At 42.0% G+C, this 21,394-nt stretch overlaps 1 long non-coding RNA gene across 1 annotated transcript in view; it reads left to right on the forward strand.

Annotated features, from left to right (window-relative positions):
- The first annotated feature begins 1,782 nt into the window (after positions 1–1,782).
- Positions 1,783–21,394, forward strand: part of LOC117283688 — a 31,831-nt gene continuing 12,219 nt past the window's right edge. Inside the window, exon 1 of the long non-coding RNA XR_004514726.1 lies at positions 1,783–1,914. This is a non-coding gene — a long non-coding RNA (uncharacterized LOC117283688). The remainder of the gene's footprint in view (positions 1,915–21,394) is intronic.

The raw sequence follows: 21,394 nt of genomic DNA on the forward strand, positions 1-21,394 counted from the left end.
TTTACTTAGCACAGGTCTCAAAAGCACGTCATAAAATGTAGGCCATTGGATGGGAGGCAGGAAACACCTGTGATGGCCACCTGCCTGGCTCAGGTGCTAGCAATGAATAGCAGCGGTAGAGGATCACCACGAGTCAGCTCTTTCCCGTCGGTGGAAGCATTAGCTTTGAAGGGACCCTCACCTGACTGCTCTTCTTGGAAGCTTACTTCAGTAGATAGCAAGGAACCCAGGGAGAGTCACAGGCCTTTCTTGTGTTTTCTTAGATGAAACTGGCTCTGGATGGAGACTCTGCAGTAAGATTAGGCCCCATCCCACTTCCCATCGGCCCCTCTGCTACCATCAACGATTGCTCCAGTCAAAGAGGACCGAGGTAGGGAACACCGCCCTGTGGGTGTCATAAATGTCAGACTCATCTTGTAATTCCCATCCCCACTGCAGGCTCCGCAGGAAATTTGTGGCACTGCCTGTGAGGATTTCGTTACGTGCCTGTCATGGCCGTTAATGGAAATGGCACTGTGAAATCTTCAGGCACCACTTTGAAACCAGAACCTCTGGTGCTATGATAGCATTTCCCCCATTACTTCTTAAAGAGCACGGTGGAATGTCAGAGGAGATGCAGCGGTCCCTGGAGTGGGGTGTGCAGTGTCTTCAAACCAAATAATGTGTTCACTTTATTCTACCGTAAACTGTTGTATCTGATTTAATAGGTCTAAATGGATTGTTTGTGGGCGACGGGATAAAAAGAGAGGAACCATTGTGCTAGATAATACCACTTATGACAGTGAGGTGCTCCTTATTGCCCCTACTTCTGCTTTCAAACTGAGAGAATGATGATGTCTTTCTTTGGGAAGGCAGCTTTTTGGGTTACTACTGCTCCTCAGGGACAGTTTACGACACAGAAAGTTCAGTTCAAAGCACCTTGCCTCCAGTGCTTCCTCATTCCTAGCAGCCCAGGGAGGGAAAGAGTCCCACATAGAGGGGTGGAGTATGTGTCAATTACACAGGAGGATGACAGGGATGGCACAGCCTCGTGTTCAGGCAGATCCTTAAATAGTCTCCTCTCCAAAAACAGGCTAATGGTGTCATTTCTTTGGCTACAGAGGAGGAATTATTCCTTGGAATGCTGATACCATGAATGTCAGCCTCCTGATGTATGGCAAAAATTCTGCCTTCCTGTCAAGCTGTGGGAGAGAAGGGACTTTCCATATGCCCAGACTGTAGTTTGATGGGCCTCCTTTCCCTGGGAACTGCACATGACCTTATCCTGTAGCTGTGTCTCTTGAAATGAGATGCTCTGAAGATCTCTCTACTGCAAGATAAGGGCTGCCAACAACAGCATATGCACTGAAGAAGCCCAATCTGGCACCCAGTTATTTGCACCTTGCAGTGTTGTCTGACAGCCCCTGGGTAATGATCAATGGACCATTTTCCCCTTTGCTCACTCTGCCTTCACACTGTCAGCAGCTACTCTTTAAAAGTAGTGGAGACTCACAGTGTGACGGAAGAGGCATGGTAGCAGAGGGACTTGTAAAGAAAGGGGTGGTGGAAAACAGGGTGTGTGAGACTGACGCAAAGTGGAAGCTATTTCGCAGGGTTAGCAGATTCTACTAGAGGAAATAAAATCTGTTGTATTTTATTCCACTAAAATTTTTGTGATGAAATATTTATGCCTTAGAAATATTAGTGGCTTTCTGTTTCTAAGGTTTAAGAGATAAGTGAAAGGAAAATACACTTTAGACCAGGCAAATTTATGATTTTATATCTATCCTAGAGTCTGACTTGAGGGGCTCAGGATAATGCATGTAGAAGAGGCTTTCGGAATTTTGGAGAAACTGAGACGCTCCTGTGCCCACCTAGTCCCTGTGAGCTGCATCCGCATTCTTCATCAGGAAAGGCAGCAAGATCAGCAGCAAGGTCAGTCCCGTATCCACCTCCATGCCTCTACGAGGAGTGGAAACTTCCAGGAGCCCCTGTGGAGCTAATCTGACCAGGACACCCTCCAATGCTAGAGGATCAGTCGTCATCCACTTCTTTGGTCTGGCGTCTAGCACTAGCACACCTGTGCATTACTTACAGCTAAATTACTTGAGATGCTCTGGGATGATATTGGAAAGTGAGAGTCCTATTTCAGTGGCACCAGACCAAGTAAAATAGTAATTACCATTCTCCCTGTTCGTTTATGGACCGTATCAGACATGAGGCTGGTGACACAGCTGCTGCAAAGGGGAAGATGAGTTTACTACTAGTTTTTATCTAGCTCCATTTTTAAACTTTAGAACGTTTTGTGGCTATAACCAAAAAACATTAATACATTTATTTGTCAGGTTTTTACTTCACAATAGTTTAAAATTTATAGAAAGTTGCCATTTTTCTCTATACCCAATATCCAGCTTCCATTATTATTATTTCACATTAATATGATACATTTGTCACTTCTAATGAACAAATATATTTCACTGGTTTTTCCCTAGCCTCCTTTTTCTGTTCTCAAATCTCATTCAGGACATAACATTTAGTTGCCATTTCTCCCGAGGTTCCTGTGGGCTGTGATAATGTCTCATGTTTTCCTTGTTTTTGACTATCTTAACTCTTTAGTGGAGTACTGGTCAAGAATTTTGTTGCAAACCCTTCAACTGGAGTTTTCATGATTAGACTGAGACAGGGATTTGGGAGAGGAAACCATAAAAGTGCAATACTCGTTGCAACTTATCGTATGGATATGATTGTCGATGTTGATCTTAACACTTGCTTGGTGTTTGTCATGATCCTCCACTGTCAGGTTATTCTTATTTCTTCCTATAAGTAATATCGGAAGGAAGTTGCTGTTGATGGTCCACACCTAAAGGAAGAGACTTACCTTCTAGTCCTTTCAGCAGGAGTATCTACCTGCATTATTTGGAGGTATTCTGAATGAGAATTTTGTATTTTGTCCCACTGTATTTATTTATTCCTTCATTCACTGTAGCATTTATTTATATCAGTATGGATTCTTGGGTACTTATTTTGTACTCTGAGTCACGAAGCCAAAACTATTTTTGTCATTCAAATCATTACAGCTTCCATTATTGGGCACTCTTTCAATTGCTTTTGGGTGCTTTGATGTGCACCAGAAGTGCACATAGGCAGCTGATTTTAGACAAAGCACTAAAACCCTTCAAAAGGGAAAGGAGACTTTCTCTATCCAATGGTGCTGAGAAAACTGGATATTCACATGCAAAACATTTGTGTTGAAAATTATGTATAGAAAAATTAATTAAAAATGGGTTAAAGACATAAATAGAAAAGCTTAAAATATAAAATTCCTTAAGTAAAAAATGGGGGAAAAATTCATGACATGGAATTTATTTGGCAATGACAACACCAAAGGCATAGAAAACAAAAGAAATAAATTAAAAAATGGGTTTAATCAAAACTATAAACCTTTTTGCATCAAAGGAGAAGTGGTGAAAAGGCAATCCACAGAATGACAAAATATTTGCAAATTATACATCTATTAAAAGAATAGTATCTGGAATATATCTGAACAACAACAAAAGACCCTAAGTCAAAATGAGCAAAAAGCTTGAATATCAATTTTGCTAAGGCAGATATATAAATGGCCAATACGAACATAAAAGGGACTACTTATCAGTAGCCATGAGGAAATGTAAATCAAAACCAAGATGAGATACTACTTCTCTCCATTTAGGGTCACTTTAAAAAAAAATGAAAACAATAAAGGTGCGAGAAGATGTGGAGAAATTTGAACCCTGGTAGATTTCTCATGAGAATGTGAAACAGTACAGTATGCTGCTCCTCAAAATGCTCAATATAGAATTGCCATATGATCCAGCACTTCTCCTGCAGGGTGATACCTTTAAACTAATGCAAAGCGGGGTCTCAGCTAGATACTTGTTCACCAATATTCGTAACAGCATTATTCACAATAGCCAGCCCACGTGTCCACCAGCAGTAGAATGTATAAGCAAAATCTGGTTATGCATAAAATAGAATGTTATTCATCTTGAAAAAGAGATGGAATTTAGATCTATACTCTAACCTGGGTGAACTCTGAAAACATTCTGCTAAATGAAATAAGAAAGATACAAAAGGATGACAAATACTGCATGATTTCATTTACTTGAGAAACTTAGAATAGGCAATTGCCAGACACAGAAAGCCAGAGAGAGGTTCCCAGAGGCTGAGGCGAATGAGAATTTATCACCACCATTTGTGGTGATAAATACCTTCAGGAGATGGATGGTGGTGATGGTCGCAAACATTGCGACTCTACATAATGCCATTCATTGAGTTGTGTGCTTAAAATTGGTGAAAATGGTAAATCATTTGTTGTGTGTGTTCACCATAAAAATGCTGGGGACCCTCGACCTTAGTTATGTGATCCTAATGTGCAGCAGGGTTGATAATCACTGGCCACAGCTCTCCTTGCTCCACCTGTGATTTGCTGTCCTGCAAATGATCCTCCTCATGTTTCTGCCCAGCGTGGCCGGCGGACACAAGCATCTGACATGCTAGTTGGGAAATCTGCCTCTTACCATTGCCTGTGCACCTTGGGCACAAGCTCCAATGTACTTAAGACAATAGACACAAGCTCTTTTCCTGCAAACCTGGAGTGCTGAATGTGAGGTCTGGGATTTCTACTTAAGGGTTGCAAGTACATGGACAAGTTATTTGATCTTCCTTAGCAGTTGTAATCTCCTATATAATACGGATAGAACAATCCCTACCTACTCTGAAGGATTTATGTCATATATGGCACAGAGTGAAAACTAATTGTTGATGCTATAGTCTTTATTATCTGGTGGTCCTGAGAGCAGATTTGGTCTGAGACTTAGTCCTTGCAGGTGATGAAACAAAAGGTCGTGTTGATTTGGTTTTCTCCTCCTTTTCCTGCTCTTCCCCCACTTCTTCCTTTTCTTCCTCTACTTTTTCTGTCTGCCTCCTTTCTCACATAAAAAAAAGTTCCCACTGGCAAACTCATACAGCCCAGTTTCTCAGTGGAGCTTTGTAAAATGTGCATACATATTGTCCCCCCACCCCTGCCCCACACATTTAACCTTTTCAGACTCCATTAGGAGAGGGAATATTCTTGGGAGCTGCGTAAAATCCAACTGCACCTCTCTAACATGAATTAGGCAAAGCCAGCGGCCTCCTATGCAGCTTCATTGCTACGCCTTTCCGCTCAAGATGCCGGGCACCTAAAATGACACATGAATTATGTATGCTTGGGCTCAGCATCACACTTGGCAGCCTGAAGCAACATGCATTTTGAAGGACAGACATTTTGATTCTGTGATGTACTACACATCTCAGCACTTAGGAGGAGCTGGGGCTTGTGGGCTGTTTCAGAAAGCTTACCAGTGTGAATTCAGCGCAACTCCTGTGGCCACTACACCAAATGCTCCACCCAGGTGGGGAAGATGTTCTCTTGTCCATCCTCTGTCTGGGGCCACATCTTTAGGATTTAGCTTTCTTTTTTTTCTCTGCAATGGGCTGCCTCAAGCATTACATTGAAGCTCAGTTAAGCTTAACTTGTCCTGATGTCCAACACATCTTTGCTCTCCCAGGGACAAGGCTAAAACTCCTGTAGCCCTTCAGCAGTGATGCTGAGACTCACCTGCCTGGAATCATCCTCTGCTCTTCACAGGTGGGGATGTAGCTTGGAGATTTTACCCACAGGAATGAAGCCAGTCACTCCTGAATTCTGTGTGCCCTGAACATGCTACCCCCTCTCCTTTCACACACAGCAGTCACACAGGTGGGGAAAGCCAGCCATTAACTTCTTTATCTGAAGACCTCAGGCATCCTTTGAGTCCACTACAGCCTGGTGAAAACTGATGGCTCAAATTTCACATTTGAATTTTTGGAGGCTTAAAACTATGCCCTTTTAATCTTTTGTCACTGACCTCTAACACAGTACCTAGTGCTTGAATGTTCCACCATAAGCCACCATCTTGAATTTGTGACAGTGTCGTTTTACAGTCATTAGGCCTTGTAGGAAGTGATGCAGGGCTGGAGACATGAGGCTTTTGAAATGAGAACATCTTGGTTTTGGCGTTGACATTATTCTTTACCTTTCATGAGCTTTGACAGTTGAATTCAAGTCTTCTGGCATATTTGACCCCTGAAAGGACCAAGTTAGTACAGTTTAGAACTTTTCTTAAACCACAGGGCAGATATGAAGGGCTTTCAGCAGTACAGGATTATTGGCATATTTACCTGAGAAATATATGCCCTAAGAGCAGTCCCCAAAATGCTAGAGAGTTGTGATTATCATCTTTTTTTTTCCTGTGCTAACAATATTGGAGCAAGCAAACAATAGCTCTTTTGCTTTTGGAATGACTCATTCCTAGAAGATAAAACTGGGAGCCACATATACTAGGTTTCTCATCAAAACTGACTGTCCAGTAAGTCATTACTCACTTGAAGACTCTCGTCTCTCTGTGAGCAGGGATCTAATCTATTACCCAAAAGTCCTTTCCAGGCTGATCTTGTTCCTTCCTCACAGGCCTTAAAGTGCATCAGACATATTCTAAAATGCTTCTGTGGTGCTCCTTGAATTCCCTCAAGTTGGTGCTCTTCCTTTTTGCAGCGTAGTAATTATCTCAATCAGAAGGTTTTAGAGGTGTTTCGAGAAGGTGTCACCTATCTCACGTGCTCACTGGGGAGTCGTATGATCTGCTCAGCTCTTTAGAAAACACTGAAGACCAACACACTGGCAAACATCCCTCAAGGTGGAAAAACCAGGGTCTACACTCCATATCTTATGTTTCACTTGCCAGTCAGAGAATATCTTCATCCCTTGAAGTCTACTTGTTCTTTTCAGCATCAATCTAATAATCTTGCTTGTCTGATTTCACTATTTGTGGCAAATAAAAAACTGCAGAGCTGCTAAGGAACTGTGAGTCTTTCTTCTCAGGCCAGAGAGCAAGGGACCTTCTGACTTGCATCTTACTGGGAGCCACCTGTCAGCAAAGTTTGGTCCAGCTTTCATCCTTCCTTCTGACTTGCTGACCCTGCTGAGTTTCCTTTCTTTGGTTTTGCTGTTTTCCATGACTCCACAGCCCAATCCTCTTAGAATCAGACTAGACACTGAAATTTCCCTGGAAACTCTGCCTTATCTGTGGCCAAGTTGAAATTTTTGTCCCAAAGAGGTTTTCCTCTCCTTCTTGAACTAATTAAATTCCATGTAAAGCCAATTGAAAGTGTGTTTGGTTCCCTCTTTCTTATTTGTCTCATCACTCACCCTGGCAAGTCCTTTAGGCATCCAGGACTCCTTCCAACAGTTTATAGCTGGGAGAACATTCCATACTTCTCCAAAACCTTCCCCTGTCCTGCATTTCCCAGTGTGTGCGGTCCGTGTCCTCCTAGTCACTTGAGAGAAGCATCTGGACACGCACATCCTGTTCTTGTCCCTTGCTAACCTCATCAGCACCAAGTCCAGGAGATTTTTCTTCCTCAAGTCTATTATTGTTCTCACCCTATAACCCATCATCCCTAGATAATGTGTGTAGCTTTCTGATTACTCCTCTGGTCTAAAATTTCTGTCCTCTACCATCCACTCTGTGCTCCTGTAAAAGTGACTCTCCCTAGGTGTAAAACAGATCACACTGCTTTCTAATTAACACCTTAAACCAACCCTCACTGAACGTTAGGTTGTCTTAAAAAATACTGTGATGCCTGAGCACCCCCAGTCCTGGAAATTCTAACAGCATGGATTGAAGTCTGACTGTTGGTTCTTCACAGTTCCCCCAACAATTCTGATGTGCAGCTAGAATAGCAAACTCTATGCCCGCAGAAAAGAGTCCTAGAAACATGTGTTCACCCACCACTACCTCAGGTGCCCATGTCCCTGCCAGTCCAGGCTTCATTCAGATCATCAAAGGCTCCTTCTCTTCCAGGATCATCACATGATGATGCTTCTCCAATTTTGTGAAAGTCTGAGTAAAGGTAAACTTTCTCCCCTACGTTACCTGATTATTTTCTGGCACAGGTTGAACACCCCTAATTCAAAATATGAAATGCTCCAAAATCTGAAATGTTGTGCCAACATAATATAAGTGGAAAAATCCCACACCACGAGAGCTACGTATATAAGGTGTATAAGAAATGTAAGTGAATTTCCTGTTTGGAGTCTGATCTCATTCCCAAGGTGTTTCATTATGTACATAAAATTTTCCAAAATCTGAAAAAAATTATGAGATCTAAAGCACTTCTGGTCCCCAGCATAAAGGATGTTCAGCTGAAAACTGACTTTTTCCTGTAGTACTCTAGATTCCTCTGTTGGCTCAACAGCAACCCCGACAGGCACTTGTTTGCCATTTGTGGCCCTTAACCATTTACTGAAAGCCAACTCTTTTGTCAGGCCAGGGCTATTAATGAGCACCCATTGTAGAAAGCAGTCTAGTGAGGAAGGGAATAAATTAAGTAAGAAAACAACAAACACAATTGTCATGTTCAAGGCAGGGAAAGAGGTGAGAGCTAAAAATGAGAACAGTGAGGATCCAGTCTCCTTTGTAATGTTGGAAGTCAGTAGCACTTAGTCTCATCACATCAGGAATCCAGTTATTCAGATGCTTCGTAGGAAAGCAGGTGAGAAGGTAGGAAAACAGCGGAAGAGATGGACTTGTGGGGCCTGAAGTCCTCCTGTAGGATTTGAAATTACTTGCAGTGCAGTACACAACTGAATTCCCTCCCCCATGATGCCCAGCTAGTTAGCTTTTCAGTAAGATTTACAGGATAGCTGCTGGATTCTACATGTGTTCTGAGGTAATGGAGTCAGGCACACACACCTATAGTCCATTTGTGCTGCTATAACAAAATGCCTGAGCCTGAATAATTTATAAAGAGCAGGCATTCATTTCTCATAGCTCTGGAGGTTGGATTTCTAAGACTGAGACTCTAGAAGGCCACACATCTGGTGAGCTGCTTCCAGATGACTCCTGGGACATGCTGTGTCTGCACATGGTGGATGGACTGGAAGGGAGGAGGACCAAACTCTGGGATTCTTTTTTGTAAGGGGTCTAACCTATTTGCCAGGGAGGAATCCTGTTGCCTCCTTGCCTCCTCTAGGCTCTAGCTCCGGACTACTACTGTACCAGCGATGGTTTAAATGCCAGTTTGGAGGGGCCTGGCTCTCTGACCATGGTAGGTGCCTGAATGAGGTTGAGTGTAGCACCTGGGCATGGCATTTTGAGGAGAGGTTCAACCTCCCACCTGGAACGGGCAGAAAACACATTAGCATTACCCAGCACCCAGCGATACTGACTGCCTCCAACTCTCAAGCACTCAGCACTCGGCAGTGAAGGTGAAGCTTGGTGTATATGAGGTCCTGAAACAGAAATCAATGCATCAGATGCTTCACATCTCTGAAAGTTAACTGGAAAATCAATCCTGCTTGTCAAAAAGAGGAGTCACAACCAAACAAGTCTCTGCCAGGTAAGGCTGGCTCTGGTTCCAGGATGTGAAGTGTAGGCCGGGGAAGCCTGAATGTCAGCTGGATGTGCCAGGTTTGCCAACCAAGGTGCACAGAATCTCACCTTCAATTCTAAAACTCAGTTTGAAGTAAACAAGTGTCTTACGTCAGGTTTCTAAAAAGTGGAGTCCGAAACAAAATGCAGGGCTTCTTTGGGAAAGGGAAGGGCTCCAGACAGTGAGACGGGGAGTCAGGGAAGGTGCTGGTGAGAGGTAGTGAAGGAGGCAGCCCAGGATTGGCCCAGGCTACTGGCAGCTTGTCCTGGGTAAACTGTTGGGATCAACTGTCTACTTGGGGTGCCAAGGGCCCACTGGCTCCTGTCTCCCTTTAGTAGGTGTGTCCTGAGGGTCCTACTCAGAATCTGACTCCACCATTTATTATCAGCATTTATTTAAACCATGTGCCCATTTACTCATATCTTCATGGGTAAAATAGTAAGGACTGCTGAGTTGTTGTGGAGATGAACCATAGCAGTGGTATAAAGCAGCAGGCCCCAACCTTTTTGGCACAAAGATACGGATTTATGGAAGATAGTTTTCTATAGATGGGGGATCGGTGTTGGTTCCAGGATGATTCAAATGCATTACATTTATTGTGCACTTTATTTCTGTTATTACACTCTAATATATGATAGAATAATTATAATTTAAGTAAGACCCTTAGCATTCTCTTTTAAATGCAGATTTTCTTTGTTGTTGGTAGTCTTAGCATCTTCTACTATCCCATCATTCAATCTTTTCCCCTTTTCAGAGAAGCTCTCAAGAAGTGTTGCTTATTTATTGATTTTGGGTGGGGTTAGCTCGAGAGTTTATCAAAACTATAACAGAGACAAATGTACAGCGCAGGAAAGGGACATGGGTGAAAGTGGTAAATAAAATGATGGGTGGGCCATGCCTGGACTAAAACAAGTGCCTGATACCAGTTGTGCAGTTGAAGTCCATCAACTCACTTGGTGCTGGAAAGCCTGCCACCAGAAGCAGTTTGGTTTTCACTTGTCTCTCACTGTTTTGATAGGAGTCTGATTTATTATAGTCTCTGTGCAGTTACATAGCTTTACTAAGCTTTGTACTTGCAGCTGCTCCTTAGTGCCAGCATCACTGCCTCAGCTCCACCTCAGATCATCAGGCATTGCATTCTCATAAGGAGCTCACTACTCAGATCCCTCACACAAGCACTCTACATTAAGATTTCTGTTCCTGTGAAAATCTAACACTGCTGCTGCTCTGACAGAAAACAGAGCTCAGTCAGTAATGTGAATGACAGGGAGCAGCTACACACATAGATAAAGCTTTGCTTGCTACCCACTCTATGGCCCAGTTCCTCACAGGCCATGGTCCACAGCTGGAGATGGGACCTTGGTATAAACTACCTGGAGCTACAGGTACAAGGGTTAACAGGCTGTTTTCTTGTGGAAGTTGTCTGGTTGGTTTCTTCTAAATTTTCCAGAAGACTCACCTGGGAACTTGTTAAAAATTCAGATTCTTAGGACTCTACACTGCACAGGCTCTGATTTCAAAATTTCTTTAGAGAACTGCTTCTGCAGCCTTACGTGAGAAGAGCATATTGTGGGTGTGTGTGGATATGAGTGTATGGCTCCTTCTTCTTCCTCCTCCTCCTCCTCCTCCAGCAGGGTATTGCTGTGCTTGAACTTGCTGGTACTTGCTTTGTAATCCTAGCTGTCCTCAAACTCATGGTCCTCTTTCCAAGTGCTAGGATTACAGGTGTGTGCTATCATACCTGCTGTAACTCACTTTTGTAAGCTGAGAGGCAGAACAGCAATGTCTTTGTGTTAGTCAGTATTTCATTGTTATGACAAAATACCTAAAAAAAAACAACTTAGAAATGAATAATATTGGCTCATAGTTTCAGAAGATTCAGTTCATACTCAGATGATGTTACTTTGGGCCTGTTATCACACCAGGAGCATGTGCTATATATGGGAGGTCTGTTCCTTCATGGTGACCAGAAGCCAAAGAAAGTAAGGAGGGCGGCAGGTGTCCCAATGCCCCTTTCAGGGACATGCTATCCAATAACCTAACTTCCTCCCATTAGCTCCTACCTCCTAAGAGTTCCATCGCTTCTTTAGAGTGCCATGGGATGCTGACCAAGTCTTATCATATGGCATTTGGGACGTTTTCAAATGATAGCACCTTTCTAGGTAGTAGAAATTTTCAGTATGTTTTCATTCTTGTTTGTTTACTGAGATATTTTTTCTTACACTGATAATCTTCAGGAAGTTCCCATTATGTAAGATATCCAAGAATTTTGTTTCTAAAGTCAGAAAGGGCAGGAGTGATAGGTTGTGGAGAAAGGGAAGATCCACTGAGACCTGGAGACACAGGACAACCAGTTAAAGTAACTGCATGTCTTTTTCTAAGTCAAGTAGTTGGACGAGCAAGCACAGAATCCATCCACAATAAAAGTGGCGACCAGAGAAAATTTCAGGCATGTGCCGGTATCCCGTAAAAAGTGCCCTGCTGTATCTCCTTCTTCACAGGGGAGCAAGAGGGTGTCTCCTTGGCTTATGTCTCCACAGTCCACATTTGCAGAGATGCCTTTCATGGTCAGTCCTCTGAAGAGGTTATTGATCAGCTTCGTGGTCTCTGCTGTGTGGTGAGAAAAGCCCAGGTAATGGAAGGATGTGCAATTCCACACAGAAGGTGGACAGCCTTCTTTCCTGGGTAGTTTCAGGCCCCTGGCAGTTTGTCTAGGAGGAATCAAAAAAGGGGAGGCTATTTGCAGAGGGTGATCCAGCACCAGCCTTCAGGGATCTTGTCGCTGTGAGGAGGGACAGCAGTACAGTAGACTGCCCCTTTCCTCCCAGTTACAGCTTACTCAGTGGCTCTTTTTCCTGCCTGTCCCTGACCAAGCCTGTCTTTCTTAACTCTACTATTGTGTCCTCTATTTCTTCTCTTTAGCTTCAGGATCTCCATCCCCGTTTGCTTTTCTCTTCCTCCTTTCCATCTATTTCTGACTGTGGCCTTTGGCATCATGTCTTACTCAGCACTTGTCTTCTCAATCACCTTCACTGCCAGTGACCGTGTGTGGCTCTCCTGGCCCTTCCAACTCTGGCTCCGGTGCAGGCCACAATCTCAACTATCCAGCCTTCTCGGGTTTGCTCCCTTTTGGAGGCTCCCTGCCCAGCCTGATCTGGACAGCATAGCTAAGCGTATCTTTCTTTGTGTGTGGGGGGGTGCTGGCCTCCCCTAAAGAGTGCTGAGTTAGGATAGAAAGGCTTTAGGGGACAAACACCAGCAGAGGAACTTGGCAGAAGAGGTAGTGGAAGTCCAAATCGCTGAATCCACTGGGACCCAGAAAACATGGAGGCACCTGGGAGGCTGTCAGCCCAAAGGATCTGATGTGGATGGATATGGAAGGCCCACAGCAAGTCCTCTAGTGGCATACTGAGAGAAAACTTATCCTGCATCAGAGTGAGGGCTGCCAGATTAGTACATAAGTACTAATGGTTCAGTTCCACTTGAATTTAAGACCAACCGTACACAATTATGTCCTGTGCCATATTACGGCATACATATTGTGATAGACAAACCTCCCAAAGATGTCCATGTCCTAATCCCTAGAATCTGTGAACATGTTACTTTGCAAGGCAAAGGAGAGTAAAGATTTCTCATCACCCTAACATGACAATATTATTCTGGGTTATCTGGGTGGGCCCCACAGAGTCAGGAGGAAGCTTGCATGTGGAAGAGAGAGTCCACATAGTGTCAGTGTGACGCAGGTGAGAATGACTTTGTCCCCCACTTCTGGCTTTGGATATGGAGAGTTTAGGAGTCAGGACAAGAGGACTTTTTGGGAGCTTCCAAGGGTGAAGCAATGGTTTCTCTCTCTGCTGGAGCCTCCAGGAGAGGTGCAGGCCTGCTGACCTCTACTTTAGCTCATGGGAACCAATTCAGACTTCTGACCTCTGGAACTAGGAGATCACAAAGGTGTGCTGCTTTAAACCACTGAGATTGTAGCAGTTTGTTAGAACTCCAACAGGAAATTGATATACCATACTGAAAAATGTTGGTTGTTTGAAATTCAAATTTAATTATGCCATGGATGTTTTCTTTAGGACCTCTAATCCAAGACCCAGTAAATGACAAAAACTAAAAACTAAACCAAAAACCAGATCAGATCCCCTGTCGAAGGTACTAAGCTTGTGCCATGGAGGATCTGACCATAGTGTCCTCATCTCTCCTGAGGTGGGGGCACACTGCCCTCAGAGCTGCCTCCGACTCTTTTCTTAGCCATATTCAGGAAATAAGGAGCACATTTGTTGCTTAATCCAGAATGAGGTTTATGAGACAACAGATCCCTTTGTCTTGGACTCTCCCTCTGGGAGGTTTATATATGCTAAACCTCAGAACAACTCAGGAAAAACACTAATTTTTATTTCCACCAAGTTCTCCCTCACTACTCTTCTGCTTGGAACCCACCAACAATGAACAGAAACCTCTGAAACCATGAGCAAAAAAAATAAAATCCTTCTTCATTTAAGTTGTGTATGTTGAGTATTCAGTGCAAGTGAAGGGAGTTTACCAATATAATGCCCCATTCAGCCCTCTGCCTAGTTTTCTGGCTTTGTCTCTTGCCATCCCTACTTACAGGGGAGCCCCTCCCACTCTTATTTATGTGCTGTAGCTTTGCAAGCAGTGATGCTATTTCTGCCAGAGTCAGTGTGTACAACCTGCCCCTCAGTCATCTCCCTAGAGGGCATTGCTGACTCCTCACTAGCAGGACATCTGTGACTGCTCAGCTTTTCTTGGGACAGCTCTGGACCTCATCCAAGTTCAGTCCTGTTCATAAGTGGGACTGTACTTGGTTGTTGTTAGTTTTAAGAATGGCCACTTACTCCTCTGACTAGGGAGATGCCCTCCCATGCTTGTCTCTGTCCCAGTTCTGCCTGAGTAGAGCTGACTGCTGGTGAATCTCCTCACTGGCTCTTCATAAGCCACCCCAACTGCTATGAGGAACCTGCTATGGAATGGAATTTTGGAGTATATGGATTCTGTAAACAAGAATTCTGCAAACATGAGTTGAATACACAGGAAATAACTGCCCAATTGCATCATGTGATTGAACACATCACTCCCAGATGTCCAGGAAAAAAAAGGGCCAGTCTTTTAACACAAGTGAAATATATGCTCCCTCCATGTAAGTAAGTAGGTGCATGTCAGGTGTGCAGAAACCACCCCTGGATGTGAGAAAGTAGGTCCATAATGGACTGAACACGTGCCATCTGCTCAAGCAAGCAGGCCCACACCAGACAGTGGTGCAGCCCCCACCCCTGAAGCTAGGGTGTGACCATCCAGCAAGTCCAAGCTTGCTCTATGATGTGCTTCTCCTTGGCACAAGGCAGCAGAGGCAAGGACTAACCAACTGACCTGATCTTAGACAAGGAAAATGTAAGGGGGGAGAAGGGGGCAATCAGACGCTGTGAGTGTTGACATCCAGTCCAACAGTTCACTTGACTCCCCCATCCCACGATCTACTCCCAGCAGAGACCACAGGGCTAATTATATTTCCCAGCTACTAAAGTGAGCAAGGACATGCACTGGCTTGTATGGAAACCACAGTCTGGAGTGAGCAGAGAGAGGGAATATACCTCAAAAACACATAGGTCCTAAAGCCAGGGAGACAAAGTTGTGACTGGCTGGATCCAAAGTCTGAAGGCCTTGGAAAGAAACCACTCATTCTAAAATACAGGAAATTTTTCTTTGACTTAATTTTTCTTTTTTTTTGGAGGATTGGGTTTTAACCCTTTGTTAGTTCCTAGTTTCTTTTCCCATTTAAAATTTTTGTCTTCCTTTTTATCTTTAATTTAAATTCTGTATTTTGTTCTCTACATTTTTTCTGCTTTTTTGTTTATTTTTTACTGTGACTGCTAATACTATTAATTTCCTTTTACTCCTTAATAGCACCCCATATCACTTTTCTCTCCTCCTTCTCATATTTCACTGACTAATTAATTTTGCTTGTTATATTCTCTGGCTCACCAGCCCCTCTACCTTTAATAGTAAAACTGCTAAGCTTTATGAATCTCTGTATAGCTAGTTAACTTTATACTATTGCCATTGAATACAGCTCTATTGTTAGTAAAGATAAAGTTGTACCATTTAGTACATGTACATTAGGGCAATATATGGTCAACACTTGGGTTGTCTTAAGTTCATACTATAATTATAGACCTATTTTCCATGATTCAGGGTGGTATATTATGGGTCTATAGAGTTTGTTAATACTTAGTTTGTATCTCATGCTATAATTAATACTGATTTTATTGCTATGGCCAAGATGACATAGTTGTTGCCATTGGTATTCATGGGAAGCAAAATCTGTATTGCGTGGGGTCATTAAAAATGCTGTGACCAATTCCTGAGGAATGGGGTACTGGGCCAAATATGCAGCAACCTTCTATCCAAAGTAAATGAACATGTTTGGATTCTGGGAGAGATGCAAAGACCAATAACTACAACCACAGGATAGCACTGAAACAGACACTAACTCAAGAAGCCTCCATACAAGAAACAAAGATTTCCACTACACCCAACCCACAAGCCTGAACACAAAAACAAACAAGCAATAAAAAAATAGAAGCATCAGAAAGTGAGCCCACAAAAATGACTCCTCAAAGTCCGAACATGCCCACAGCTGATCTATGGTGCATCAAAGGGGAGAAAACCAAAAGCTACACAGCTAAATAACTGCAGATGATATCAAGGGAGATCACAAAATATCAGTAAGCTCATGGAAGATATAAGTAATAAGATATTGGGCCAAATAAAAGAAGCAGCAAGTCTGCAAAAGACACAAATAAAAAGCTAGCAGAGGGAAACAAAATGATGCAAAATATGAATGACTAACATAGAAAAGAATTAGAGTTCATAAAAGGGCTCCAAATAAATATTAAGGAGATTAACAGTATGATAAAAAGTATGGGCAGCAGTCCTGACCAATGTGAAGGGAGTGTCAGAACCAGTAGACAGAGCAGTTGTCAATGACCAGTTAATTAAAGATACCTTAAAAACAAGAAGATAACATGAAAAATGGATCCAAAACTTCATAGATGATATAAAGAAGATTAATGGAATAGTAAAAAATCAGAAGATGGAACAAATGGCATAAAAAACTTTGTGGAAATAAATTAGAAAGCTTTTCAAATAAGGAAGGTGGTTACTGTTTGGAAGGAGAGTTCCCTCCCATGAGAACATCAGGAATCTGGCTCCCTGGCGTCCTTTCTGTCCTTGGGAGAGTCTGTAGTCCACTACGACCTGCTTCTGGCTCACTAGATCTCCACCTTTTCATAACTAGACACTGGTCTAAGGCTGTCTGTTTCTGTCTTTTCTTTAACACTGTTGTGTAGCATGACATGACACTGTCGTTAATAAGTGAATTTCTCTGTCTGGGTTGATCTTCTGTACAGATGTTTGTGGCTCTGTCAATTTTTTGAGGATTTTCTTTATCTCAGAAGAAGAACTTTGCTGCACTGACTTTTATGTTCCCCCTCCTCTTCAGAAAGCTCCTCAGCTGCCATTCTGTCGCTCAGCCAGATGTTGTTAAAGTTCCTCCGTAGACAGTTCCTCTGGGTGTCCCTCCACCAGTTCCTATGGACTCTGCTACAGTGACAGCGTCATCAACTACAGGGTCAGTGGAAGGCTCAGGCTCCTCTACACTGCCTTCAGAGTTGCTTTCCTGTATAAATTTAGGTCACACTTTCTTCCTGGCAGACTGCAGTGTCTATAGAGAAACATTAGTCTAGGATTTCTTATCCCACACAGGAAAGACTGGCATTCAGGTTTTAACTTCAAAAGAATAAACAAAATAGGTAAACCTTCAATGTAACCAGGAGTGAAGAGAAAAGTGCCAAATGAATACAATAAGAAAGGAAAAATGTGAAATCACAACGGACACTGTCCAAATCTAAAGGATCATTAACAAGCACTTTGAAGAAATTCATATGAATTACTAAAACGGAACCAGGAAGATTTAAAAATGTATAATCCAATGACAGGTAATGAAATTGAAGCAGTAATAAAAAAACCTACTAACTAAGAAAAGCTAAGGTATTGATGGATTCACTGCTGAATTCTACAAAAATTCAGGAAAGACATAACACCGATGCTTCTGAAGCTCTTTAATAAAATTGAGATGGAAGGAATACTGCCAGAGAGAAGGCCTTCAACAACTCTTTGTAACTCTGATGCTTCAAGCTATTGGTTTGGGGTGTAGTGTGTGTGTGTGTGTGTCCCCTTTCTATGTGACTCTTGAGGGGACCCTTGAAGAGTGAAGGAGATCTGGTTCAAGCCCCATAGGCTTTAGTGAATTGATTTGGTACTCAGGGCTGTGGTGGTGCCACCACCTACCTTGTTGCCTCCATATAAGTGCACTGTTTGAGAACAATCTTTTAATGATTCAACTCATTTCCTGTGAAAGTGACAATTCAAACATACTGTATTTGGAAAGAGAAAATGTGCAAAAGTAAGATAAGGGCCTGAACTAGGAGTATGGAGAATTCTCTGTTATTTTTGTCTTCCAGAATTACCAATATAAAGGATCCTTTTAAAAATTATAAACTAGTGTAGACACACAGCATGCTAATTGCACATTTGTTATCATAAAATGGTGTTCACAGCAAACAGAACTGCAGAGTTTCAATGGGAAGAGCAATAGCACCTGTGTGGACTGAGCGAACATCAGCCTGGGTCTGCGTAGGCAGTGCAGAGCTCTCTTTTCAGTCAGCTGCCCACACGGGATGCACAGTGAGTCTCCTCAAGCTCCAGATCTAAGTAGTCTGGCATTGTCAGTGCTTTAAGGCATGGCTCTTCTTTCCTGAACACTTACAGATTTCCCTCACTCCATATACCTCTTTGGGAAGCTAGAATTGAGGCAGGTTGGGAGACACATGAGACTTACACCCCAGTATCTTTAGTCAACAGCCCTGGGCAGCCTCAGTTAGCCTCAATTTCTCATCTCAAAAGGGTGAGCATAAGGTTTACACTAAGGAGTTGTAATAGTGAAGTCTTGACTTGGAGACACTCTCACTTCTCCTTTCTACAGAGCATTGTGTGTACTCATCATGGTGCGACTCAACAGATTGCTTCACATCTACTATTTGGAAGGTACAGTGCCAGGGGTGAGTTGACCATGGGATGATACACATCCGTGAGGAGAGGACACAGCTTTCTCCGTGCACCTTCACAGCACTAGCAGTGCTCCATCAGATCTCACTGCCCAGTTGGCTTTCACAGGCCTGGCCTCCACTTCGAGACGATTATTTCAGTCCTCCACTGTCTCTGCCTGTTAGGTGCATCCTCACCAATCACGCGGCTTTGAGAAGCACCAGTTCTTCTTTGGTGTTGAATTTGGTATTGTGAGTCTATGTAATTTACCCATAAAATGCTCATTCAGAGAAGACGAAAGTCACTCACTGTGTGCTTTCACAGCCAAGCTGTTCCCAGGATGGTCCTGAGTGGGATTCTGGTGAAGGAGATGAGGTGACAGGGAGCCCCTGTGTTAGTTTTCTGTCACTGTAGAAGAAACTTGTGGTAATCAACTTAGAAGGAGGAAAGCTTTACTTTGGCTTACAGTTTTGGATACTGCAGTGCATGCCTGGAAAACTCTTTACTTCTGGATTGGTGGTGAGGCAGAACATCAAGCAGGAGATGTGTGGTAGAGAAAAACTGCGCCCCTCATAGCAGCTGGGAAACAAAAAGAGAAATTGGAGGGGCCAGGGGCCCAGTATCCCATCAAGGGAACCCCCAATGACCTCACTTCCTTCCACTAAGCCCTACATCCTCAATGTTCCACCCTCCCTGTTTCCCCACAGTTTGGGGACAAAGCCGTCAACATGTGGGGCTTATTTAAGATCCAAAGTGGACCAGCACCTAATCTGAAGTCTTCTCATTCATTCATTACTTTGACACACAACAAATATTTGTGGATTTTTTAAAAGTCCACCTTGAAAGTGAGACCAGTAGTTGGTCAGCAAGAGACCTGGATTCTCATGGCTCACTGTCCTCTTCTGTGACGATTCCATGTCTGGCTTTTGCATGCACAGCTCAGCACCCATCAATGCCACTCCCTCAAATGACTCCCCCAAAGAGTGCAGCTGTGTCCTCCTACTTAAGTGACCTCTATGCAAACCCTGCCCTACCTCAGTTTACTTATAAAGGCAAATGGCCTTTGCTTTCCTTTAGTCAAAGTGGTGGCTTTTTCTTTCACAAATTTTTACTTGGTGGTTTGTTTACCCCAGAAATGCTTTGATTTTTTTTTAAGTTTAAAGTTTTGCTTTACCCATGCAAATTTAAAGCTTACCAGTAGTCCTAATACCCTCTAGTGTGTCCCCATGTATTTTCCGTGATTTGAAGTTGTCACTGGCATACATCAGGTTTTCTTCCATGTAAAAAATCTATTTTTTTATTAAAGATTGCAAACATACATGACAACAAGAAATGAAGATACTAAATAAAAATTTCAAATAGACATATATATGACAGCAAAAAAGGATATGAAATAAACAAAAATTTATGCAACACCGACTGTTAATCCAAATAAATTATTAGTTTGATATGATCTTCAAACATTATATATTCTTTCTCATTTTCTTTTTGTATAATATTTTTGAGATAATGTATTTACAAATAAAACAAAGTTACATATTATAGTTGAGAAAGTGTCCTCAAAATTTTGATTTATAAACTCCTTGGTTTTATTAATTTGATAAATATCATATGCTTGTTGATTGTATCACTTACATTTTCTAACAAAACTTCCCACAGAAAATAAATATATTTATATTTGAAATCCAAAAACAACTAAGAGTTCACATTTTTAAGATCAGATTTTTCTGTTTCTATTTTATTATATCCCATGCTTATTTTTATTGTATTGTTTTACAAGTATAATGATAGAATTTAACACCAATACATATGTAATATTCTTCCCAAACAAAATACTATGAATTAAATGAAGCATGTAATTTAGAGAAATCATAAGGTTGGCAGAGAAACTATCGATATGCCAAATGTATAAAATCCTACCATATTCATGACCGTGTTTCTCATTTAATGGTGCACACATATGTGTAAAAACATACCCCCAACAAGTACACACAATACATATTTTCTACAATACAATATATACTTTGGTATAATAAAACAGTGCAGTGATGTGTGGAATGTTTGTGATTTGTGTGATTTGAGAAAAACAAATATCATCTTTGAGGCAGTTGCAGAATTTGTAATATGTACCAGATACTGAATGATATTAATGATTCATTACCCATTTATTTAAGTATAGCTATGATAAAATTTACTTAAAAATTAATATTCATTATCAGTAGAAAATAGGTACAAAGGTATATTGATAACATAACAAAATTTGTCTTAACAAATTTCCAACCAAACAAGCTGTAGTGACAGAAAAGGAAGTTTGCAGAAGGCAGAGATGAGAGAGGAGAATGACAGATGGACCTTACTACTTTTCATACTACTCATATATACAGATTTCATAAATTGTCAAATAAAAAAGCAAAGAAAATGAGAACCAAAATAACTCAATTTGGTAGACCGACATATAAAGACAAAGATTAATGTGTCGACAGATTTTAAAAATATGAAATTTAAAGCCTGAGATTTAGCTCAGTAGTGCTGCACCTGCCTAGCCAGAACAATGTGCTGAATTTAATTCCCAGCACCAGGGAAAGAAAAAGAAAAAAGAAAAAGAGAAGAAAAGAGAAAAGGAGCATATGTATTTTCTAACATACTCAATAGATTGAAAATAAATTATTTGTTATCTCTTCCTCTTGAATGGTTTCCTTCACAAGGATGTAGTGGGCTTCTTTGTCTCTTTCAATCGGTTTAGGTTTGAAATTTACTTTGTCTGTGAATAAGATTGCTACCCCTGCTTTTTTCTGGG

Source organism: Fukomys damarensis, unplaced genomic scaffold (genome assembly GCF_012274545.1).
Source record: "Fukomys damarensis isolate Sample0158 unplaced genomic scaffold, DMR_v1.0_HiC HiC_scaffold_29, whole genome shotgun sequence".
NCBI lineage: Eukaryota > Metazoa > Chordata > Mammalia > Rodentia > Bathyergidae > Fukomys > Fukomys damarensis.